The 27,611-nt window shown below is 41.6% G+C and overlaps 1 long non-coding RNA gene across 1 annotated transcript; it reads left to right on the top strand.

Moving 5' to 3' along the window:
- Positions 1 to 5,556: 5,556 nt before the first annotated feature.
- On the top strand, positions 5,557 to 23,530 carry LOC148150467 (uncharacterized). Its single transcript, XR_015756855.1, has 3 exons — positions 5,557 to 5,941; positions 6,043 to 6,113; positions 22,517 to 23,530. It is a non-coding gene; the product is annotated as an uncharacterized LOC148150467 (long non-coding RNA).
- Positions 23,531 to 27,611: the final 4,081 nt, after the last annotated feature.

Below are 27,611 nucleotides of genomic sequence, written 5' to 3'. Positions count from 1 at the left end.
AAGAGTGGTAAGAGTGGCCATGCACTGTCCTTGAGGAGACAAAGTCCCGCCTTCACATTGAGAATGACCACCATTATGTTGTGTGGCACTATCACTGAGCTGAATAGGACAGATATGGAACAGATCTAGCAACTCAAGACTGGACATCCATAAGGCACTGTGGGCCATCAACAGCACCGGAATTCTACTCTAGCACAATCTGCAACCTCATGGTTTAGCAATTTCTCCACTCAAACCAAGGGATAAAACCTGGTTCAATGGAAAGTGCAGGAGGCCATGCAAGGATCAACACCAGGCACACCTGAAAATGAGGTGTTAATCTGGTGAAGCTCCGAAGCAGGACTTGCATGCCAAACATCATAAGCAGAACGTGGGAGAGCTAGGCGATCCTACAAACAACAGATCATAGAGTCATAGAGATGTACAGCATGGAAACAGACTCTTTGGTCCAACCCATCCAGGTATCCCAACCCAACCTAATCCCACCTGCCAGCACCTGGGCCATATCCCTCCAAACCCTTCCTATTCATATAGCTATCCAAATGCCTCTTAAATGTTGCAGTTGTACCAGCCTCCACCACTTCCTCTGGCAGCTCATTCCATACACATACCACCCTCTGTGTGAAAGTGTTGCCCCATAGATCTCTTTTATATCTTTCCCGTCTCACCCTAAACCTATGCCCTCTAGTTCTGGACTCCCCCATCCCAGGGAAAAGACTTTGTCTATTTATCCGATCCGTGCCCTTCATAATTTTGTAAACCTCTATAAGGTCACCCCTCAGCCCCCGACGCTTCAGGGAAAACAGCCCCAGCCTGTTCAGCCTCTCCTTATAGCTCAAATCCTCCAACCCTGGCAACATCCATGTAAATCCTTTCTGAACCCTTTCAAGTTTCACAACATCTTTCCGATAGGAGACCAGAATTGCATGCAATATTCCAACAGAAGTGAAACTATCACTGTATTCTAACAGATGAAAGGCTTAACAGACAATCAATTTTTCAATATATAATTTCAGCTACATCACACTGTAAATTTTTGCTATAAATTCTGTGTGTTAGGATTGAGCCCTCCATTGCCACCTGATGAAGGAGCGTCGCTCCGAAAGCTAGTGTGCTTCCTATTAAACCTGTTGGACTATAACCTGGTGTTGTGTGATTTTTAACTTTGTACACCCCAGTCCAACACCGGCATCTCCGAATCATGTATGTACTGCATGTGGCTGGTGACAGCCCTTTACATTTTTGTATGAATCATCGGGTTTGGGATTTTGCAGCTCCCAACACAAAAGCTACCATTTTAGATCCTGCCCAGTGAGTGAGGCCTATAAATAGGCTTCACTGTATAAACCAGCTTTAATTTCAGCTGCTTCTGTCAGTGTGTGAGAGATGATGGAACTCTCCAAGAAAGGCCTCACTATAGCCTGGCCCTAGTCCAGCTTGTTGTGTGTGAGAGAGCAAGAGGGAGAGAGGCGAATTAGGGAGTTGGAGTTCAGAGGGAAAGAAATCACTATGGATTGGCACTGCTCCAGGTTGTTTTGGAGTGAAGTATTCCTTCAGCTCTTTAAAGGGTTCAAAAGGGTTCATGAATTTTACTAATTAAAACAAAATAAATATCTCCTTCAAATTTCCACTTGATCATTTTGAAACAATTTACACATTCCATAATACAGCCAGACTGGGATGGACAAGCTGTGTGCAATTCAGGAACAGCTGAATCCCCACAGAGACAGAGCAGTGCACTTGTTGTTTGCAGAGCTAAATGGAAAATACATATGCTGAGCTCGGTCTTAAGCATGTACGTCTGGCTATTATAGATAACTTGCTGCAGAAATGTTGTGTAAAGAATGAGTTGCTTTTGTTTCCCCTATTACAATATTGAACATAGTTCTCTTATATGAAGCACTTTCCTCTTTTCTAACAGTACAGACAGTGTCCTCTCAGTTATCACCAGTGACCAGTGCAACCCCTACTATCCAGTGAGTCACACTCTCCCGTTCTTTTCACAGTGCCTACATTACCTTTCATTTTTACCACTGTTGTGTGGACCTCTAAGGTTAATGCTTGGTAATGGCTTCTAGAAACAAAGGGTAAAAACAATGAGGTAAAAACAATGACTGCAGATGCTGGAAACCAGATTCTGGATTAGAGTGGTGCTGGAAAGGCACAGCAACTCAGGCAACATCCGTGGAGCAGTAAAATCGACGTTTTGGGCAAAAGCCCTTCATTGTACTCCTGATGAAGGGCTTTTGCCCGATTCATCAATTTTACTGTTCCTCGGATGCTGCCTGAACTGCTGTGCTTTTCCAGCACCACTCTACTCCAGAATCCCCTTCTAGAAACAAAGTCAATGCATCACACATCAATTGGCATTCACAGACCCTGCCGGCAGTATGCAACCATGCAGCTTAAAGGGACCATTGCTCAAAGCTCTATAATTCTGTGCCTTTCCAAATATTTATCCTGTATCTTTTTGAAAGTTATCAATGAACCTGTTTTCACCTCTCAGGCAGTGAATTTCAGTTCACCACAACTCACTGTGGAAGAAATCTTCACCATTCCTCCCTGGTTCTTTCACCACTTATCATGAATCAGTCTTCTCTGACTGCTGGCCCTCTCACGAGTAGAAACAATTTCTTCCAAGTGACTCTTTCAAAACATTTCATATTATTGAAATTACCATCAAATATCCTCTTAAACATCTGTGCTTGGGATGAATATCAATCTATTTCTCGTCTTTTCGCGTAATGGAAGTTTCTCATCTCTGCAACAAGTACTTCATATTGAGGCCTAGTTTCCGAGCTATATCTACGGTCTTTCTTAGGATCAATCCTCCAGTGAATATTGGTGACAAGTTCTAGGACATAAGGTATAGGAGTGGAAGGAAATGGCACAACCATGCTCCATTATGTTTTTATATAATATCCACAAGTCACCATTGTCTAGCAGTAGTGTGTGATGGGGTTCAATGTTTAATGTTAACGCTGCAGGATGAATTGACACTGCTTTCTAATAGTATGTTCAAGTTAATAGTAAAAATGTAAATATTTGTATATATAAGGTTCGGAAATACTGTTGTATTGTGGAACATTTCATGCAAATTCACGAAGCATTCCATATTTTTGTTAAGTTTGTGATTATGTTTGGCATGGACTGATTGGACTGAAGGGTTTCTTTCCATGCTGGATGACTCTATGACAGATGCAGGTTATGACCAAAAATAGCAGAATCACAGGATTGTTACTATGCAGAAGGAGTTCATTCAGCCCATCATCTGCCTGAGCTCACCGAGCATCTTAACTTTTTGTCAGTCTCCTGCCCTTTTCCACATAATTGTGGGGAAATAACCATCCCGTGTCCTCTTGAATACCTCAATTGGACCTGCCTACTCCATACTTGCAGGCAGTGCATTCCAGACTCTAACTACTTGCTATGAGAAAAATGTTTTCTCATCTCATATTTACTCTTTTGCAAAACACTTTAAAAGATCTTGCCTTCTGGTTCACAATCTTTTATGAGCAGGACCAGTTTCTCCCTACCCGTTCTGTCCAGGCCCCTCATCGTTCTAAAGACATCTGTTAAATCTTCCCTCAGGCTTCTCTCCAAGGAAAACAGTCTTGTTAAATGAATATTTAATATTCTTGAATATTTAAAAAAACAGACTTATTGAATGAATAGTTGGTATCCATTTTTACAACAGAATAATAGGATTAATGTCAGCAACACAACGGGAACTAAAAGAAATTAATCAACCAGAGGTAAATATTGGATTTGATCTAGTAAGTCAATAGTAGTGGAGAAAACAATGGAATTTATAACAATATTACCAGGACTTGATAATTCCCAGAAAAAGAAGAAACTGCAAGTGCATTAATCTTAATTTTTGAAAGCTCTCAGATTGTGGATTCAATCTGGGATTTATTCTCTCAAAAGGACATAAGTATTAAAGAAGAGATTATGTCACGAAGAGAATTAACAAGGAAAATAGTTTCAAGATGCAATTTTGCCTTCAATTCTTTTTAATGTTCTGATAGCGTTCTCATCAATGTAGTGCATTACTGTGACCTCTAAGAGTGAGTGAAAGAATCCTATACTACAGATATCTGCAACTATCTCACATTATTCTTCACCTATACTGACATTTGCTGGCTTCCAGGAAACTGGAAAGGTGCCCTAATCGAATGCTGAGCCCTTCGGCTAGTTATCCAGTGATTAGTGATAGATAGATTACACATTCCAGATAGGATTGTGGTTGATTGTTATGCCTTCTATCTCTTACTGAATGCCAAGTCTGGTACAACTGCTAAATTCTCATGCATCAGCTCAGCAACACAGATGGCCCAATTCGGTTTCGGAGATCTGACATTTGATCATTACCCATGACTATTTCTCACATAGTTAATGTGCCAACTGAGAAACTCTCCTGACATATGTGGAACTTGGAGCAAATAATGGGGAATGGAAGAGTCAAGAATCTGATGCAAAATCAGAATCAAATACAAGTAAAACGATCCTTCTGGGTGGAGTTATTTGTGTTTTAGTTCTCAATCTATGCGGTCCAATGTTAACACAAAATAAAGGCCTACTTGGGTGAGATACATATCAATTGAAAGAATACTAGAGAAGGGAAACAATAAGGGTGGGGGTTGGGGGTGGGGGCAAGGAGAAGGAAGAACCTGACAATTTATTCTATGATAATTGTTTTCTTTTTTTTGGAAGCACCTGGACTTCTGGCTATTCACCCTCTGAAAGACTCAACAGAGATTAACAAATCACGGAGTGGGAAAACATAGCCAGCTACTAGCTGTGCCTACATACGTCAATAGATTAAAGTACTTTTTTATTCTCCCATCACCCCTATTAAGCCTGGCTCAGCAGTTGTACTATTGCTTTCAAGTCAGAGGTTTTGCTTTAAGGGACTTGGACACATAATCCAGATTGACAAGTCTGCATTTGGGGATTGTCAAGAGGTGCTGCTTTTTGCACAAGAAGTTAAACAAAAGCACTATCTGCTTACTTCAGACTTATATAAACGGTACCATGACACTATCTTAAATAAAAGCAGCAAGTCATTCTGGACACCATTCCTCTTTCATCTAGTTATACTATTGCATTGTCATTCATTCAATGGCCCTCTGTCGACCTTGCTGTTTACATACGTAGCAACAGTGTGTAATTTTGAGAATTTTCTGAGTGATGTGATTGTGTTTTTAAATTTTCCAACAATTTTCCAACTTTCTAAAGTTGTGGTGAACATGAACATAATTGCTAAACTTCAAGACCACCCTGGATTTAGGTTAAGGAATCTGCGATGCTGCAACATAAGTTCATCAGGTAATGTGAAATGGACACTGGAGACACTGAAGAGTGATTGGACTGTAATCCTCATGCAGAAAACACATACCAAGCTGGAACCAATAAGAGAACAACTCTTGTACTGTTATGTCGTTATGACAACAGTCAGTTGCTGTTAGGTTTGGCTGCTATAAGAGGTTGCAGAGCCATAGACACACACACGCACACACACAGACGTAGATATACAACACATGCATACACACACTTACGTTCAGAGATAAAGACACACACACACACACTCCCTCTCTACACAATCAAGTATAAAGATTTACAGTAACAAATGCACACAGCTGCAAAAGCATAAAACTATGGGGGTGATTTTATAAGGTGAGGCCCTCAGCACAGTCCCATAAGCAGCCATTATGGAGTAAATATTCAGTGAGTCAGCATTATACTTCATATCCTACAATTAACTAAAAGCCAGAGAAGTACATTTATGTACGTATATATACACACACACAAATATATTAGACTTATTGGTTTATCTGCACCTCAGAGATGTTGCCAGTAATAGGTAGGGTGACAACTACATGGAAATTTATTATCACAGGTTTTAACAGAGGCCAGTCAGCAATGCAGCACTGCATAGGTGATTAATGTCTTACTAAAGCAAATAAGTATGTCACTTTCTGAAAAGTTGTGATGAAAGGTCACACAACTGAATCATTAACTCTATTTTTCTCTCCACAGATGCTGTCTTGTTGCTGAGTATACCCAACATTATATTTAAATCACTTTGTCTATTAGCAAAATCCCCAAAGGTATGAGAATAATTTATTTCATCAGTATTAACTTTCATATATATAAATTACATAGATGGAAAGATATGGAAATATACAGAGGTTTACAGTTACGATGCATGCTCAGGCATATAAATCATTGATACTCTTAGAAAGACATACGCATAACTGCTCCACTATATGGTCATTTGCATGTCCATTTTCAGATTGTTTTCGGAATGGAACAGGGTAATTGATGAATGTGCAAGAAGTTGGTTGTATTGGTCATAGGTCAGTTAATGTAGGGGTACAACTGAATGGCTGTTAGGCTGTTAGGATCTGGTTCAGGTTAGTTGGGCTGGAAAATGAAAGAAAGTTCTTCAGTGTCAATCTGAGGTTGTTACTGAGACAGTTAAAAGAATCTTTTGTTTGTATGTAGCTCAGCTGTACTGAGTCTCAACATGTTTGATGCTGACATTAGCACCACTTGAGAAATTCTCCTGGAAGGCTGCTATAATTTGATTCAAGGATCATGCAAATCTGGTATGTCCTGTGTTTCCACCAAAGCTGGTCAGGAAAATCCCTGAGGGAGTTCTTGCTGCCAGTGTCTGAAATCGGTAGTGAGACCGAAGACAAAGAGAAAATGTTTCTACGTGATGGATCACAGAAATTGTAATATTGCCTCTTGTGGCCATTTGTATATTAATGAATCTGATGGAGAAAAAAAGCAGACTAAACTAGTTTTGATGGCCATATTGCCCATACAAGTGATATTGTCTACACTTTATGACTGTATGATGCAGAGAAACAAAACCACATAGAGTCACAGAGATATACAACAAGAAAACAGACCCTTCGGTCCAACTCATTCATGGTGCCCAGATATTCTAACCAAATCTAGTCCCATTTGCATATTTCAAAAGGTTCCAGATCTAATCAGTTGAACCAGGAATATGATTATTACAATTAACTTCAATGAATAATAATCTTACACAAACATCCAAATCCTAATTTAATAACGCTAGCTAATTGGCTGCCCATAACAATGAAGCATTTCTGAAGTGAACTTACAGTGTAACATAGGAAATGCAACATCCAATTTGTACCTTTCAAGGACCCAAAACATATTATGGTCTGTTAACCTGTCTATTTAGTTTATAGTGTCTATTTGTTTATAGAGTCATAGAGATGAAACATTGGCTAGGAGACTTGGCAGCATTACCCTACCCCTGCCCATCTCTTGAACTGCCCCAATAATACATTGGAGAGATGAGATGTCGTGGGCGGCACGGTGGCATGTGGGCGGCACGGTGGCACAGTGGTTAGCACTGCTGCCTCACAGCGCCAGAGACCCGGGTTCAATTCCCGCCTCAGGCGACTGACTGTGTGGAGTTTGCACGTTCTCCCCGTGTCTGCGTGGGTTTCCTCCGGATGCTCTGGTTTCCTCCCACAGTCACAAAGATGTGCAGGGCCAGGTGAATTGGCCATACTAAATTGCCCATAGTGTTAGGTAAGGGGTAAATGTAGGGGTATGGGTGGGTTTCGCTTCGGCGGGTCGGTGTGGACTTGTTGGGCCGAAGGGCCTGTTTCCACGCTGTAATGTAATCTAATCTAATCCACTCTGCCCATCTTTCGGCCATTGAGGCTTTTAACTGGCTAATTAATGGGCCAGTTAAGGATCTATCCCTTCCTATTTTGTAATAACAGTCTTTAGGGACCCTCTTGTTGCACAGTGGTAATGCACTATCCCTAGACCGAGAGGCTCAGGTTCAGGTCCAATCTGCTTTAGAGGTGTGTTATAAATCTCTGAACAGGTTGATTGGAAAGATAGGCTAATTTTAAAAAAGCCTTTAGGGAACCTGTTGTGTTGCAGTGGCAGTGTCCCTACCCATGGACCAAAATGCACGGGTTCAAGTTCCACCTGCTCCAGATATGTTTAATGACGTCTCTGAACAGCTAGATTAGAAAAGTTGGTTAAATAAAAATAACATAGTCTTTAACGACCTTAGGGTAAAAGGTGGCAATGGAAGGGGATACCAACTTTAGGGGGTGCCCTGTGCCTATCAGAGCTTACACCCTCTTTATACCTGTCTCTTTCCCTGAGACTACAATCCCTTCCCTACCAAAATCCCAGGACTCAGCTGCAAATCTAGCACCCATGGGTGTTCCCTCTGGGATTGCTTATAGTGACTGAAGCAGCCACTATCAAGTTCTGGGGCAGTTGGGAGTACAGCTGCCTGACAACCAGAATCTGGCAGCTGTCTCCTATTCCTGAAGGGGCACAAAGCCCACTCTTGGCTGGTTACAGCCATTTCCAGTACGTGCAGGGAAGCTTTTCTGAAAGTTGGTTGTCTCAGGATTGACTTTTCTTCTGGGAGATGGTGAGCAATATGCACCAATCCCCCCTACTGCGAAATGCGAGCATTTCGGACAATGCAGCACCCCCTGGGTATAGCACTGTTCACATCAGTTTGGATAACGCCTCAAGTCTCTGTAGTGGTACTTTAACCCAAAGTCTTGCTACTCAGAGGCACAGAGCCAAGGCAGACACATGCTGGGAAATCAGGGCTGCGGCTAGTGTTGCAAACCTGGTAAATTGCTGCCTGTATGTGCCTTCCCCCACCCATCTCCCTCCCCCAACTTCCCCGTGCAAGTAGTTCTGCATGTGGGAAAAATTCCATCTCCTTGTGCTTGTAGGAAACAGATGAAATTTCATAATATGAAGCCTCACAATCTATTCCACTGGCTCTGTTTCTGCTTTATTTCCTCAGCTGATCCCCATGTAAAGAAAATACAGGATCGGCAGGCAGTGGTGAAGTGAAAACATCCTTAGGGTTATATTATTTTCCACAGGGAGTGAGTTCCAACCTTTTCACCTTTTCTCAGAGACACCGTGTGGAAAGTTTGCAGGCTTCAAGTGAAATTCCTGAATTGAGAGAAATTCCGGTTTAGAGTTTTCTTTCCATACCTGGCTAATGCCTTAGCAGCTTTCTCTTTTCCTCTCCTCTCACACACACAAGCCTCCTGCAAAAGGAGCCTCTTAGAAACTTTTCTCATAAGGTCTGTCAGCAGTTTTCAAATACCTTACCCCCCCCTCCCCAATAATCTTCCCCATGTGACTATCTGTTCCTGTTGGGTTTATTTTGTGTGAAGGTAAGATATGTAAATGAAAAACAAAGAAGAAAAATGCTTTTGCTACATAGTCCAATTGCCTCAACTCAGCAATATCTCACAAACAATAGACAAAAATCTAACCATCACGGTTTGATATATAATAGTTATTACATCACTGAGAGGGTTATCATTGACCAGAAGCTGAACTGGACTGACCATATAAGTAGAGTCAGTATGAAGATGCTGAGAATTCCACGGTGCACAACCCATCTCTCCTCACCTCAGAACCTGTCCGTCATCTACAAGGCACAAGGCAGGAGTCTGATAGAACACTCCCCACTGGATGAATGCAACATTTAAGGAGCTCAACCAGGACTAAGCAGCCCACTTGGTTGGCACCACAAGTATATTCACTCCCTCCACCGCTGATGCACAGTGTTGACAGTGTGTATCATATACAAGATACACTGTAGTTACTCAGCAAGACTCTATCAACAACACTTTTTAAAGCCACATCCTCTTAATCTAAGGCAGCAGATACATAGGAACACCACCACTTGCAAGTTTCCCTCTAAGACTCTTGAAACTATATTGCATCTCCTTCACTGTCACTGAGTTAAAATCTTGGAAACCCCTTGCTAACAGCAGTGTGGGTGCACCTACCTATCAGGGACAGCAGCAGTTTAAGTAGATAATTTACGGCTATCTTCTCAAGGGCAATTAGCAATGGGCAAATAAATGCTGGCCCAGCCTGTGATACCTACATCCCATGAATGAATAAATGAACAAAACAACATACTTTGCATGAATAAGAACTGCAGCCAATTAATATGCAGTAAATTCCCACAGATTACATGAAGATAAACGAGCAATCAATCTTTAATGTGCTTGTTGCTTGAGGGAAGAATGCTGCTTAGGAGAAACCACCTCCTCGTTTATTGAAACTTGCTGTTGAATCTTTAAAATCTACCTGAGAGAGCAAACATAATCTTAGTTAAGCATCTTGCCTGAGTGATGAATCATGTCAAAACCAGAACAGCTTAATGTGATGAGAGGTCTGAAATACAACAGACGTGTAATACCTCCAAGGCTTTGGCTGCGATAAATTCTGACTGAAACTGATTTTGTATTTGCAGGTACACCCCACTGCTTGTTAAGGGAGGCCTTTTTTTTTAATGGACTCATCAGATGAGAATCATGAGCGTGGATTAGAACAATTGTCCTTCTCTGATATCAAATCCCAGTGTGAAACCTTCTTACAGCAGGCTTTGCAAAAATTAGATACAGAGTAAAGATTCGTCTATATAACTTATTCCAACCCAGAGGTCAGATCTTTGTGTACCCACCAGCCTGGTCAGGAATAGTCATGTAGTTTAGCTCAGATTAATCTAATTTCTGTGCTCCTTTACCATATTTTTGAAAGAATATCCTTTCATTTACATTTGGTCTCCTGCTATATTCTATCCCTTTATTTCCATGATTCCTCTGATTCAGATTGCTGATAAATTTGAGATAGGTTTAAATGATAAGCTTACACTTAACTTTTTTAATGAAATGAGTTGCTTTCGGAATGTGGAATTTATTGTCCATCTTCAATAGTCCTGAGAGTAAGAATGTGGAATCTTTTCTCCATTGGCACAGTGAAATTTCTTGCAATTATCCATGAATGAATAAGAGTTAAATTCCTGGATCCAGTGATAGAATCATAGAGTCATAGAGCTGTACAGTTCAGAAATAGATCCTTCAGTCCAACTTGTCTACGCCAATCAGATATCCTAAATTAATCTAGCCCCATTTGCCAGCATTCAGACTATATCCTTCTAAACCTTTCTTATTTATGTCCAATATGCCTTTCAAATGTTTTAATCATACCTACATTCACCACTTCTTCTGGCAGCTCATTTCATACATGCACCATCCTCCGCATGAAAATGTTGCCTCTTAGGTCCCTTTTGAATTTTTCTCCTTTGACCTTAGACCTATGTCCTCTAGTTTTGGACTCCCCTGCCCTGGGAAAAAGACCTTGGCTATCCATGCCCCTCAAGATTTTATAAATCTAAACAAGTCACCCCTCAGCCTTTGATGCTCCAGGGAAAATAGCCCCAGCCTGTTCAGCCTCTCCCTACAGCTCAACCCTGGTAACATCCTTGTAAATCTTTTCTGAACCTTTTCAAATTTTAGCAATATCTTTCCTATAGTGGGAACATCAGACTGAATGCAATGTTCCAAAAGTGGCCTAACCACTGTCCTGTACAGATGCAACATGACATCCAACTGCTATGCTCAATGCACTGACCAAATGCCTTCTTCACTACCCTGTCTACTTGTGATTCCACCTTCAAGGAACTATGAAATTGCTTCCCAAGGTCTGTTTGTTTGACAACTCTCTCAGGGCCATACTATTGAGTGTATAAGTCCTGTATATTAGTCATGAAGGAGGTATGGCAGTGTTAGGATGGCGTGCAACTCAGAGTGGTATTTGCAGCTAATGGACATTCCCATGCCATTGCTGAACTCGTTCTTCTCAAGAGTGGATGACATGGAAATTAAGATTAACTCAAATATATCTAAAGTTTCTGTTTCTCTAAAGACTGCAAATTAACATTAACCTCAGAGGTGACAGGACTGCATCAACTCAAAGCGTAGGGAAAAGGAAGCCAGGACAGCTTTGTGTTAAAAGTACGCAATGTCTGAACTGATGTACTCAGTAACTGGTCTCAGAATACAGTTACAGATGAGCAAACGCTTTCCTCTCTGAAATACAGAGCTACTCACATTCAGAGTTTTCGAGTCAGAGGTCTCACAGCACAGCAAAAGGCCCTTCTGCTTATCAAGTCTGCTCCAGTCAAAAACAACCATCAAGATATTCCAGCACTTGGCCAATAGCCTTGTTTGCCTTGGCATTGCAAGTGCACATTTTAACACAAATGTTGTGAGGGTTTCTGCCTCTACCATGCTTACAGGCAGTGAGTTCCAGATTTCCGCCATCCTCTAGGGCAAAAACATTTCCTCACATCCCTCTAAACCTCCTGTCCCTTACCTGAAATCTATGCCCTCAGTCATAGTAATTCTCTCAAAAAGTAATACTTTCAAAACCCAAGGTTTGTGTAACTTTATCAAGCAAAAAAAAATGCTTTTATTTATCACCTTTCAAGATCTCAGGACATCCCAAAGAACTTTACAACCAAGAAGTCCTCTTGAGGATAGAACTTGACATTCCTGTGTGCTCTACCACCTTAATATTGGGACAAAATGTTTGTCCTAAGCTTTCTCGTGCTGGTTCCAGAACTGGCAGCACAACCCACTTTATTATTGAAGACAGGCTCCTCAAGTTTCTGACCATATTAGGGAGTCACCAGTTCTGGAAACTGAGCAGCTACACTGGAAGAGGGATTTTTAGTTTGAGATATTTTGGGGGCTGTAACTCCAATCTCATCCAGTGGTAGGCCACCGAACAATACAGAGAATGAAAGTTCCTAAACCAGGGATACCATTGAATCCTCTTCCCAAGATCAGCTGCAATTATGATTCCAACCTGACTTCTACCTGGCCCATTATTTGAACTTTGATGTCTCCCTGACCACTCCACTTAGCAGCCTCCCTTTGTGTACTGGGCAACAGATTCTGTTCCCAGCCTGACCCTGGGAAAGTTCTGCAGTTATGGGAATGTTTCAACGTGCCATCTCACGTAGTACCCCTCCTATGTCCTCAGTAGCCCTCCCTCCAACCACTTCTCCAAGGGACAAAGAAACTGATCTAACAGTTCTGTTGTAATGTCAGAAGAACGGAAGTCTGGTTGGGCACAACAAGACTGACGTTCCCTCAAATTATTTTTATCTCTGAGGTCTGTGCACAACAGTGCCTCCCAAAACTTGAGGTCAATGTTGGGAATGATGTTGGCATACCGATCAGCATGGGCATTACCTCTGAGCAGTTGTCTGGCCAGCAAACATGGAGTAAGATGCCATAAACAGCAATGAAACAAATGATCAGATAACCTGTTTCCCTGATATTGGTTGACAGCTAAGTTAACACAAGGAATCAGGAGAACTCCCCTGCTCTCTTTTGAATAATGCCGGGAGGCCTTTGTGTTCAACTGAAAGGGACTCATTTTGACAGCATTCCCATCACTGGTAAGTAGGCTATCACTGAGCAAAGATGATCTTCAAATTCAAGTACTACCTGATATACCTAGCCTTGTTTGCTGTTCTTTCCAGCCACAGTTGCATTATTGTCTGGAAATCTTGGATTCTCAGATGAGAGAAAGACAATGACTTTACAAAGTTCTTTATTTTTCAGGCCAATTCAGCCACACAACACAATGAGACTACAACCAGCAGCAAACTCTGACATGAAATTCCTTTCAGTCACTCTCTCTCACACACACACTCTTTCAATGCACTTTTTTTAACAATGACCTGGGAACTACAGTAGAAGTCAGATTTCCTGCGCTGATGAGAAAAAAAAGAAAGATGATTTGATATTCCTTTGGAAATCCTGGTTTCCTCTCACTGGGATCAGCTGCTTTCCATCTGCCGATAAAAACCAGCACATGGTATGGGTGAGAGAGTGAGGGACAATCTGAGTCTCACAACTACAACCAGACAAGATGATTGGCAGGCCATAGTGAACAAACTGCCAGCATTGGTTCCAAATACTTTCAACCCCTCTTCAGGACCCCAGCGAAAGGCAGACCTCAGGCTGTGGCACTGTTCGTGAAAAGTAATAGACAAGCTTCACCAGCAGAGGGCAAGAATTTTCTACATTCTGAACATGAACCAAGAATACACTTGGAAGCCTAACTCTGCAAAAGGGAGGCTGAGGCTGTAGCAGGGTTGTGATTTCCTGCTTTTAACTTCTGGCCCAAATTTAATGATCAAATTTGATTTTTTTTTTAACAGATAAGTATTTCTGTATTCATCATTTTGACTAGTGCACAGATCAGGAAGTAAAAAGGGCCCTGCACCGAAGGTCAGATAATGGTAAATAAAGAGTTTGTCCAGAGCCAGCTGCCTGCAAGTCTAGGGTGAGCATACTTCTGTCAAATTAAGACAGAAAATGCCCACGAGGTCTGGCACCATCTGAAAGGTGGAAGTCAAGGGTTAATGTTTCAGATGTAAACTATTTGCAGACTCTCCACCTTGCAAGTTGACCTGTCTTTTCTCTTACAGATGATGATGATTTGCTAAACATTTCCAGCATTCAGTACTCCATGCTGTGGTTTAACTCATTAACTGCCAACGAGTTCCTTCATGTAACTAACTAACAACTGCTGCTGCCATTCTGTAATTCACCACCATCTGTTATTGGTTATGTGTAATTCATAACAACTATAATACACTACCATTTGGGTTCCCTTTTATAGTTCACAAACCCAGTTACCTATTGCCCCTGTGTGAGTCAGTACCAGCTATTGTTACTCCTCTGTGATTCAGTACCAGCGATTGTTACCCCTCTGTGATTCAGTACCAGCGATTGTTATTCCTCTGTGATTCAGTACCAGTTATTGTTACTCCACTGTGATTCAGTACCAGCTATTATTATACCCGGTGTGAGTCAGTACCAGCTATTGTTACTCCTTGTGATTCAGTACCAGTTGTTGTTACCCCTCTGTGATTCAGTACCAGCTATTGTTACCCCTCTGTGATTCAGTACCAGCAATTGTTACTCCTCTGTGATTCAGTAACAGCTATTGTTACTCCTCTGTGATTCAGTACCAGCTATTATTATACCTGGTGTGAGTCAGTACCAGCGATTGTTACCCCTCTGTGATTTAGTACCAGCTATTGTTACTCCTCTGTGATTCAGTACCAGCGATTGTTACTCCTCTGTGATTCAGTACCAGCGATTGTTACCCCTCTGTGATTCAGTACCAGCAATTGTTACTCCTCTGTGATTCAGTACTAGCTATTGTTACCCCTCTGTGATTCAGTACCAGCGAATGTTACTCCTCTGTGATTCAGTACCAGTGATTGTTACCCCTCTGTGATTCAGTACCAGCGATTGTTACTCCTCTGTAATTCAGTACCAGTGAATGTTACACCTCTGTGATTCCCTACCAGTTATTGTTACTCCTTGTGATTCAGTACCAGCTATTGTTATACCCTGTGTGAGGCAGTACCAGCGATTGTTACCCCTCTGTGATTCAGTACCAGCTATTGTTACTCCTCTGTGATTCAGTACCAGTGATTGTTACCCGTCTGTGATTCAGTACCAGTTATTGTTACTCCTCTGTGATTCAGTACCAGCTATTGTTACTCCTCTGTGATTCAGTACCAGCTATTGTTATACCCTGTGTGAGTCAGTACCAGCAATTGTTACTCCTCTGTGATTCAGTACCAGCTATTGTTACTCCTCTGTGATTCAGTACCAGTGATTGTTACTCCTCTGTGATTCAGTACCAGCTATTGTTACTCCTCTGTGATTCAGTACCAGCTATTGTTACTCCTCTGTGATTCAGTACCAGTGATTGTTACTCCTCTGTAATTCATTACCAGCGAATGTTACACCTCTGTGATTCCCTACCAGTTATTGTTACTCCTCTGTGATTCAGTACCAGCTATTGTTACCCCTCTGTGATTCAGTACCAGCTGTTGTTACCCCTCTGTGATTCAGTACCAGCGATTGTTACCCCTCTGTGATTCAGTACCAGCGATTGTTACTCCTCTGTGATTCAGTACCAGTTATTGTTACCCCTCTGTGATTCAGTACCAGCTGTTGTTACCCCTCTGTGATTCAGTACCAGCTATTGTTACCCCTCTGTAATTCAGTACCAGCGATTGTTACTCCTCTGTGATTCAGTACCAGTTATTGTTACCCCTCTGTGATTCACTGCCAGCTATTGTTACCCCTCTGTGATACACCACTTGTTATTGTTACCCCTCTGTGATTCAGTACCAGTTATTGTTACCCCTCTGTGAATCACTGACAGTTACTGTTACCTCTCTGTGAGTCACTGCCAGTTATTGTTACTCCTCTGTGATTCACTGCCAGCTATTGTTACCCCTCTGTGATTCACTGCCAGTTATTGTTACCCCTCTGTGATTCAGTACCAGCGATTGTTACCCCTCTGTGATTCAGTACCAGCGATTGTTACTCCTCTGTGATTCAGTACCAGCTATTGTTACCCCTCTGTGATTCAGTACCAGCAATTGTTATACCCTGTGTCAGTCAGTACCAACTATTGTTGCCCCTCTGTGATTCAGTACCAGCGATTGTTACCCCTCTGTGATTCAGTACCAGTGATTGTTACTCCTCTGTGATTCAGTACCAGCTATTGTTACCCCTCTGCGAATCACTGACAGTTACTGTTACCTCTCTGTGAATCACTGCCAGTTATTACTACTCCTCTGTGATTCACTGCCAGCTATTATTACCTCTCTGTGATTCACTGCCAGTTATTGTTACCCCTCTGTGAATCACTGCCAGTTATTATTACTCCTCTGTGATTCACTGCCAGTTATTGTTACCCCTCTGAGATTCAGTACCAGCGATTGTTACTCTTCTGTGATTCAGTACCAGCTATTGTTACTCCTCTGTGATTCAGTACCAGCGATTGTTACCCCTCTGTGATTCAGTACCAACGATTGTTTCTCCTCTGTGAATCCCTACCAGTTATTGTTACCCCTCTGTGATTCAGTACCAGCTATTGTTATACCCTGTGTGAGTCAGTACCAGCTATTGTTGCCCCTCTGTGATTCAGTACCAGTGATTGTTACCCCTCTGTGATTCAGTACCAGCTATTGTTACCCCTCTGTGATTCAGTACGAGCGATTGTTACTCCTCTTTGAATCCCTACCAGTTATTGTTACCCCTCTGTGATTCACTGCCAGTTATTGTTACTCCTCTGTGATTCAGTACCAGCCATTGTTACCCCTCTGTGATTCACTGCCAGCAATTGTTACCCCTCTGTGATATTGTACCAGCTATTTTTACCCCTCTGTGATTCGGTACCTGGTATTATCAGACTCCTGTCATTGTCTCAAACTTGGTGCCCTTGTGTCATCCACAACCAGGTATTGTTGCCTCTCTGTAATTCACTCCCTACTGTTGCTATCCCACCACCAGGAACATTTTGACCCTGCGTAATTCACTATCAACTATTTTGTCCCTCCCAATTTTACGACAGCTTTTGTTGCCTGGCTGTTATTCACTATCAGCTACTGTTGTTCCTCTGTAAATCACTACCAGCATTTGTTGCCCTGCATAATGCACTATCAGATTATCTTGACCCTCTATAATTCGGTGCCACCAATTGCTGCCCCTCTATAATTCACTAGCAGCTACTGTTGCCCCTCTGTCATTTACTACCAGCAATCTTTGCCCGAGTAATTTATTATCAACTGCTGTTGACCCTCTATCATTCACTACCAAGTATTGTTGCACCTTGTGACAATAATTAAGAGATATGTTTTGTCCTGTTTGTCTTGTAGAGGGGTGTTGTCACAGTAGTTCCGAGATGTCTCTTTGTTGGTAAATAGTTTTGAGTTGGCACTGGGTGTTTTTTTAAGACAAAAGAATAATGTATGGGCAGGGTCAGGGTCACACAAGGACCCAAAAGATTTTGGTTTTGCTTTTTTAGCTAGTGGTCTTTGCAGGTAGCTGGAGCCTGAAGTTTGAGTTCTCTGCTGTTAGAGTGAAGTCTTAGATGGAGAGGCTTCCTCTGAAAAAAAAATGAAATTTGATATTTCTTTCTACTGGACTGGAGCAAAACAGTGTGTGAGAAAAACAACTGTGTTGCTGAATTGCCTTTGCCAAGGCTATGTTTATGGGATGCTGCCTATATTGGAAAGGTTGATGATTAGTGGTCAAATCATACATTATCTTGTTTAGTATTTCAATAAAGTTTGTCATTCTTTTCTTTTTGTTGTATTTTTGCTGTATTGTCAGAATAAAGTATATTTTGACTAAAACTTAGTGGTGGACCCATTGAATCATATCTGGATCACAGCTTCTTACACTTGCCTGTAAAGAATAAATAAAGTTAGGGGTCTAGGCTGTCTCCTTAATATACTTTGGGCGGTCTCGTCTGGTCCATAACACCCTCTATAATTCACTGTCTCCTATTGTTGCCCCACTCTAATTCACTACCAGCTCTTGTTACCCTTAGATAATTCACTACGAGCTGTCTGTTGGCCTTCTGTAGTTCTCTGTCAGCTGTAGTTGTTGCTCCTCTATACTTCACTGCTAGTTGTTTATATTGCCCCTATATAATTAAATACCAGTTGTCCCTTGTGCATGTGTAAATGACTGCCATTCCAAATTTACTCTACACCAGATGTTTATTTCCACTGTGTAACATACTGCCTGTTTTCTGTTTTTTCCCTGAAACTCACTACCAACAGTGTTACTACTCTGCATTTTTTATTCCTCACCATCTGATTCCTCCACCTGACTCACTATCAACTGTCTATCTCTTCCCTGTAGCTCAGCACTTGTCATTAGTTTCTTCACTTTACTCACTATCAATCACTATTATCTCTATGTAACTCCTAAAATAATCTTTTTTCCCCCTTTTATCCTTTGTGTAACAAATTCCAAACTGGAAAGACTTGTTTGTTGGTTTGCTGTCCTATTAATTGAGACTTTGAAATGTCATGACAATGGTGTGCTATAGTTGAGTGTGATATAGTAGAGTGACAGACAAGGACTAATCCTTTCATCCATATGCAAAGATATAACTTAGAGGCCAAGGTCTTGTTGTTTGGCTGTTTATTTTCTCTGTATAATTGCAACCAAGTCACCACTCCATTTAGTTGTTGAGTAAATAAAGCTCATCTAAATCAATAATCTGTTTGTTTCAAGATTGAATTAGTGAGTTCATCTAGCTGGTGCAGTTAATTTTACTTGCAGTGACTCATAGATGTTTAACTATCATCCTCCTACCAACTGGGTATCTGTCAAACACTTCTTTCTTTGCCAATGCTGTTGAGATGAGGGAAACCCCAGAAATGCTGAATGGATGACCCCACTCCTGAGCTCCCACCAGCATAGAGATTATTCTTCAGTCTAGGTTCACTCTGGTTAACTCCAGGTTTTTATCAGTGCTGAGAGCACTGAAGGCAGCAAAAGGAGTGGGGCCTGACATAAGGCTATGAAGGCTCCCATTGGCAAGAAGCAAAACTTGACCACGCCACAGTAGCTATAAGAGCCGGTTTTAAAAATGCTGAAGTACGAATTTCAGAATGATGAATAAAGAGGAGAGGAGAAACTGTCTCTGATGGCTGAATACATTATTTCACAATCTGATATACAGCTCTGTACTGCACTGGGTTAGCATGTCTCAAGGAAGTTGGTTCCAGGTTGAAACAATGCAGAAAGGACCAACAATACCTTGGACTTATCTTGTTCTCTTAGTGTTGAAAAGTCCTTCACAGAAGCTTAATCAAAGAAAAATCAATGCTGAGCCAAAGAAATTTGGTTGTTTAGTGAACTTGGTTTTAAAAGAGAGAGTTAAAGGGACAGTGTGATTTATAAAGGGAATACAGGGGAACCTCGATTATCCGAATACCAATTATCCAAAAATCAGATTATCCGAAGGCGATCTCGAGGTCCCGATAGAAACATTATGTCAAAGACGTGTTTCCAACAGTAATCGCGTCTTTTGTTGACAGTGATTAAACAGGCACCGTCTCCAAATGACTCACCTCCCGCTCTCTCTCCCTCCCCACACTCCCAGGAATAATCTTTCCAACATTGTCCTGTGCAGAGCAAAGATGGAACCTGTTAAAAGGTTGTGTGTGTGGCTGTAGTTGCGTGTGTGTGTGTGTGTGTTTGGAGACTTACCCCACAACGGCAGCTGCAACAGCAGCAGTCTTATTGGGTTGCAGTCCAGATGGGGGGGCAGGGGGGACGGTGGGGGGGCTGTTTTGGGGGCAGGGGCTTACGCGCTTTGTGCTGGAGGGTTGGGGGGCGATGTTGGACATGGTTGGGGACGGGATTGCCTGGGGTTTTGGGGCGGGGGCAGTGTTGGACAGGGTTGGGGGCAGGATTGGACCAGGTTGGGGGGGTGGGGTTGGATCGGTTTTGAGGGGCGGGGGCGGACCGGTTTGGTGGGGGCGGGGGCGGGGTTGGATGGGGTTGAGGGGGCGGGGTCTCAAGCACTGTGTGCTTCTGCAGTCTCCTGAACGGGGAGCAAACTTTAAAAACTCCGAGCCCCAGAGGAAGGGCATTTAATCGATTTTCTGAATAATCGATTAGCCGAACAAAATAATGCCCACCCATCTCGTTCGGATAATCGAGTTTCTACTGTACATGAACATAGTGCTAGTAGGCTGAAAGTGTTGGTGTGATGAACAGAGTGGAGGATGCATAAGAAAGTTGGTGGATTGCAGAAAACTGAGGACTTCAAAGTTGCCAAAGGTTTTTAAAAAATGTATTGTTCAACCCTATTTACATGAGAGAATGTGGCGGTGAGATGCCTTCTTAAAGTACTGCAGACATTGAGGTGTCAGAATACCCACAGTGTTATTAGGAAAGGAGTTCTTCATTGATGGATGGGGGAAGGTTCTGAAGAAGTTTGAACCTGAACAAGTGAACAGAAATGCAAATTCAATTCCTCATCCCTGGTTTATATTATGTTCCTTAATATCCAGAGCTAACAGAATTGCTGGATTCAATTGACTATCTCAAGAAATAAGTAGTCTCTTAACACTCACTGCAACTTAAGAAGAATTGCTTTATTTTTAATTTCCACTCAGAAGGTAAGAAGACCTCTCCTTAGTTCCCCCGTAAAGATGGTAGTGAGAATGGTTATGGTTATGGTGCTGAGGTACCTTCTTTCTTATTATATTTGAATAGCTGTTTCAGAGAACTGCACAGATCAACCATATGGTCTCACATTGGAATCCTGCCCCGTTTCATTCCTGGTGGTGAAAATGGGTCTCATTGTCTCCATAATCAGAGCTTTCCTTGAAGCTGCTTCACTTTGCTGGATGTTCAGTGGAGAATCTATTTCCATTTGGATTGAGACAGCACTTTGAGCAAAATCTGAGTTTGTCAGCCCTGTCCCATAACACACCACACTATGTTTTGTGAAATATACTTGAGGCAATCTCTGCTCAATGAGTACTACTGGCCCGTGACTCACTGAACTGAAGAGTGGGGTGGATCAGGGAATAAGAGAAAGAAAGACAATATCTGGTTCGTATCAAGAAGTTGTCTCACTTACTGCTCATAATTACATTTCTACTTGCAAAATACAGTGAGACAGTGACCCGAATATATTGACTTGTGAGCAATGGAAATCATGATCCCTTCTATAGCCATTGGGAATAAGAAATTGTTTTTCAATGTTCATCCTTTTAGAGAGCTGTCGGGTTCATATATAACTGACTCAATATTTCCCGTCCTGGAGTCTATAGGGGAAACAGACAAGAAAAGAGGAATTTTCTGAAAGAGACAGCCCAGGCATAAAATGCACTGAATTGACATCTCACCATAAAGAGGACAAGATTTTATGGTCCTTGAGCAAATAGCAATCAAATGGTAATAAAGGCTACGGTCACCTCTACTAGAAACCTTAATTACAAGTGGTAAATCAGCTTGACTTCTGCTCTCCAGATAGTTTCACAATGCATAAATTCAGAGATAACATGAAAATTGAATAGAAGTTATGTTAAAAAATAAAAGGTTAACATGTTCCAGGGTGAAAAGAGATTGAATAGCATTCAACAGAACAAACTTCTGGAAAAATTGCATTTTTGTTTAAATCGGATTGGATCCAGAGTCATTTTTTTATGTTCCTCTATTCTTTGGCAGTGCTTTGCTAAGGCAAAGTTATAAAAAGAAGAAATTACATTTATATTATACCTTTCACATTCTATGGTGTATAACAACCAAAGAGGTTGTTTTAAAGATCAATCTCTTCCAATTACTGAATAGCACATCCTATTGATCATTTCTAGCAGTTACTTTTTGCCAGGAAAACATCCTTATGTAGATATATTTTAACTTTCTTTTGCAAATTTGGTGGAAGATGTTTTTACAATACCTGATCTCAAAGCTTAACATAGGATCTTATAATGTCTGACCACCTGGGAGTGAGCGATAAGCAAAATGCATCAATACCCTCCTTATTACCTTATTACCAAGACCTTCCCCACACCTCCACTACTTGCCTTTAAACAACCGCCAAACCTCAAACAGATCGTTGTTCGTAGCAAGCTGCCCAGCTCTCAGGACAACTCCGTACAACCCTGTCACGGTAGGCGCTGCAAGACGTGTCAGAGTGTGGACATAGATACCACCATTACGCGTGGGGACACCTCCCACCTTGTACATGGCAGGTGCTCATGTGACTCAGCCAACGTTGTCTATCTTATATGTTGCAGGCAAGGATGCCCAGAGGCATGGTACATTGGGGAAACCGAGTAAAGGCTACGACAACGGATGAATGGGCACCGCACAACAATCAGCAGACAGGAGGGTTCCCTCCCAGTTGGGGAATACTTCAGTGGTCCAGGACATTCAGCCTCGGATCTTTGGGTGACCATCCTCCAAGTGGACTTTGGGACAGGCACCAGAGAAAAGTGGCCGAGCAGAGGCTGATAGCTAAGTTCGGTACCCATAGGGAGAGCCTCAACCGGGACCTTGGGTTCATGTCACATTACAGGTGACCACCATTGCACTATACACACACACAGATACTCCTACACACACACACAGGCACTCCTATACACACATACACGTGGACACACATACACACAGGCGCACACACAGACACCCACACACACCCTTACAGACACACACACTCCCACATGCACCCCCTCACAGACTTAAGACACCTTGCACTCACTACACACACATACACTTTCTCACACTCACAACCCCCAATCCAGACAGACACGCACACACACACACAGACAAAGACCCACATGCAAACATATATTTTGTGGAGTGAATTTGTACTTGCAAGGTTACATTGTACTTTGCTCAAAAACTGCATGCATTCATGTAGAACTCTGAGCTCAAAAAGTGCATGAATTTATGTAAAACTCCGTTATCTCACTTTTTAGATTAGAATCAATCTAAACATCATGGCATAGACAGAGAACACAGGGGGCCAACACCTTCAACATTTTGTCTAGCTATCACCATTGTTAACAGCTAACCCGAGAATGCAACTTTTTAAAAAAAAGGTTTTGTGATTTACACATGAAAGAAGTGAAACTATCACTGTATTCTAACAGATGAAAGGCTTAACAGACAATCAATTTTTCAATGTATAATTTCAGTTACATCACACTGTAAATTTTTGCTATAAATTCTGTGTGTTAGGATTGAGCCATCCACTACCACCTGATGAAGGAGCGTCGCTCCGAAAGCTAGTGTGCTTCCAATTAAACCTGTTGGACTATAACCTGGTGTTGTGTGATTTTTAACTTTGTACACCCCAGTCCACCACTGGCATCTCCAAATCATGACTCCTTATTATGTCAGTTTGGCTCATCTGTTAGTTCTCCAGATCAGAAAATTTTAGACCCAAGGGTCACATGAGGACATGTTCATGTAAAATAGGAAATACATTGTAACTGAGGGTGTACTGAACTGTTGAATGTGCTAGCCTTTAGATGAGATACCATCTTGTGAATCAATTCAAGTTAATTCTAAAGATCCCACATTATTATTTGGGGAAAGGAAACAATTCTCCTCATGTTTAGACTAATATTCCTGTATTTTATCACCAATTAAATCTTTTTAAACTTTAATCACTGCCATTTTGTGGGTAAACACAGCAACCAAGTAGCACAGAACAAGGTGCCAAAATGCCAAGGAGATAAATGAACAGTTTTAGAGAGCAAAAAAATTATTATTTGTATGTTCCATGATGTTGTGACATCCCAGAGCATGTAACAATCAATGATACACTTCTGAAGTGTGGTCCCTGTTGTAAGGTAGGGACCATAGCAACCAATTTTCACATAGCAAGGTCTTACAAACAATAATAAGATAAGAAATTTGATTTAAGATTTGACCAGATTTAAATCATAAAAGGATTTAGAAAGCCGCTGTACAGAGTGATTTGGGAGTGCCTGTGCCTGAATCACAAAATGCTAACATCCAAGTTTAGTGGATAATAGGTAAGGCAAATGGATTTTTGGCCATTATTTCAAAGAGAATTGTGTATAAAATAGGGAGCTATAAAGTACTACTCAGACCATACCTGGAATACTGTGAACCGTTTTGTTCCCCTTATTAAAGAAAATATATGTTGATATTGGAGGCAGCCCAAAGAAGGTTCACTGCCCTGATCCTGGGTGTGAAGAGATTTCTTATTAGGCGAGGCTGGGTAAGTTAGACCTGTTCCCATCAGAGTTTAAAGGAATGAGAGGAAACCATATCATAATGTAGGATTCTTAATGGGTCTGACAGGGTTGATATGGGAAGATTGTTTCCCCTTGTGGGAGAGTCTAAGACCACAGAGCATAATGTCAGAGTAAGGAGTCACCCATCTAAGACAAAGATGAGGAGGAATATTCGCTGTCAGAGAGTGGAGAATCTACCGTCGAGGCTGTCAAGGCAGGGTCATTAGGTATATTCGTGGCTGAGATAGACAGATTGAGGGAATTGTTATAGGGGTAAAATGGGAAAAAAATGAGAACAATCAAATTTGCAATAATCTCATGGAAGCAGCCAAAGATTTCAACATGGAGCAACCAAACAAACAGAAGAAAATTGCAGCAGTATGACAACAGTAACAAAGAAGAGACGAGTGACTGATGCAAATATGAGTTCATATACAATGTTCACAGCAAGACAGACGCAGAGTCAAGGCCCAGAGTAAAATAGCTTCCAACTGGAGAGTGAGCACGCTTTCCTCATTGTGAATCTGGCACGTTGTGTATACAGTATTGGGTCAACCATTTAGATGCTTTTTGCACAATCAACATCATTCACTCAAAAAAATAGGCAAATATACACTCATAACCAAGACTGACATGGGACTATCAGCTTGCATGACCATGAACACTGTAGCTATCCATGAAATCACCAAAGTACCCTCAGTGATAAATAAGAGAGTCCAGGAATTTTGGCATTGATTCAGTCTGAACAGTGTTGACAAAATATGAGATTTCAAAGGCAATGCTGTATTTTGCCTCAGAGAAGCTTCAACTCCATAAATTAATTGTCCCAGAAAGTGCAGCACTCACTTAAATGTAATGGCACTATCGCTGTGTGGATCACCCCATGTACTGATATTTACAAAGATATGGAATGGAAGTAGAAATATGCCACTCTGCCTTTCAAACTTACTCTATATTCCAATAAAATCATGAGTGGTCTGTTTGTGTTGCGAATTACATGTACCCACTTCCTCCTGATCATCGTTAATTCCCTTACCCAATTTACCTCTAAAAATATTCAAAGACTCCACTTCCAGTGCCTTGTGAGGCTGAATTCTAAAGTTACATAACCCTTAGAGGAAAAACATTCTCATCACCGTTCTAAAAAAGTGACCCCTAACTTTAAACAGTGATCCCTGGTTCTAGACCCACTGACAAAAGAAATATCCATAGAATATAATCCCTACAATGTGGAAGCAGGCCATTTGGCCTATTGATCCACACCAACCCTCTGAAGATCAATCCATCCAGACCCTCCCACCTCCAAACCCTATCCCTGTAAATCTGTATTTCCCATGACTAATCCAGACATCCTGAACACTATGGGACAGGTTAGCATGGCAAATCCATCTCACCTACACATCTTTGAATGGGAGGAAAGTGGAGCACCCCCATACAGCCATCGGGAGAATGTGCAAACTCTACACATAAAGTCACCCAAGGCTGGAATTGAACGTGGGTTCCTCATGATATGAGGCAACAGTGCTAACCATGAGTCAGCATGCTCCCCATATCCTTTTCACATCCATGTTATCAAGAGTATTTGGTAAGCAATTCATTATGAGAACCAATCAGCAATGGAAAATGATTTGATGCAAACAACTGAAAAATGCACCTCTGACATGACAATGGACTCTGGTAAAAGTACAGGGATTGTACTTTTACTGCTATTCTCTTGTTTGAATAGGTTCACTGTCTGCTGATCTATTTTTGCTGATGCACACCTTCAATTAGGACAGATTTTCTGCATCTATATCCATCCTTTCCCACCATTAGCACTCCCCTTGTCTTTTGCTGTGGACATTATGAACTTCTATTCCCTTGATCATCCTAGAAAAATCATTTTCTAGTCTCCTTCAGTTCTGAAGGAGAATCATATTGGACACAAAATATTAATCTATTTCTCTTTGCACAGTATCTCCAGCATTTTTATTTTTAATTCTGATCTTCAGCATTCACTGTACTTTGCTTTTATTTCATATGACGTCATGTCTACTACAAACCTGGTCACAAAATGTTCAAGTCAAGTACACTGAGCAGATTGTAAAAGCTGGTCAAAGATGCAGATAATTCACTGGACTGATAGTTCAATTTCTGGACAGTGAGGTAGAAGATGTGGAGAAAATCTTCTTTGAAGTTTGCATCATTTTTAGACAAGATGGTTAAAAAGGCGTTTGGCACACTTGCCTTCATTGCTTTGGAGTATTGGAGTTGGGAAGTCATGTTGAGGTTGTACAGGACATTGGTGATGCTTCTTCTGGAATACTATGTACAGTTCTGGTTGCCTACTTATAGGAAGGACATTATCAAGCTGGAAAGGGTTCAGAAGGGATTTACCAGGATGTTGCCAGGTATGGAAGGTTTGAGTTATAAAGGAAGGCTGGATAGGCTCGGACTACTTTCACTGCAGCATAGGAGGTTGAGAAGTGATCTGGTAGATGTTTATACAATGATGAGAGGTACAGATAGAGCTAATAGTAGCTGTCTTTTCCCTGGGATGGGGGATTTCAAAACGAGGGGGCACATTTTTAAGGTGAGTGGAGAGACATTTAAAAAAGACATAACAGGCAATTTAATACACAGAGGATGGTTTGTGTGTGGAATGAACTTCCTGAGAAAGTGGCAGGTGCGGGTACAATTGTAACATTTAAAACATATTTGGCTAGATACATGATTAGGAAAGGTTTGGGCGGATATGGGCCAGGACCAGGCAGGTGAGACTAGTGAGACTTGCTTTTATTCCTGATGAAGGGCTTTTGCCCGAAACGTCGATTTTACTGCTCCTCGGATGCTGCCTGAACTGCTGTGCTCTTCCGCACCACTAATCCAGAATCTGGTTTCCAACATCTGCAGTCTCACTAGGTGAGACTAGTGAGATTAGTTTGGGATTATGTTCGGTATGGACTGGTTGGATCAAAGCGTCTGTTTCCATGCTGTATGATTCTATATTGCATTTTGGTCAGTAGAACAATGATCACTTTTAGTTGGAAACAGATAAAAGATAAACAACTGATGGCATAGTGGAAAGTTGTCAGTGAAGCGTGGCCTGACACGATAGAAACAGTGCCAGACACTCTCTGAT

Source organism: Chiloscyllium plagiosum, unplaced genomic scaffold (assembly GCF_037043375.1).
Source record: "Chiloscyllium plagiosum isolate Xiang-an unplaced genomic scaffold, Cpla_swu_hap1 HiC_scaffold_4, whole genome shotgun sequence".
NCBI lineage: Eukaryota > Metazoa > Chordata > Chondrichthyes > Orectolobiformes > Hemiscylliidae > Chiloscyllium > Chiloscyllium plagiosum.
This window is presented reverse-complemented; position numbering and strand designations above follow the sequence as displayed.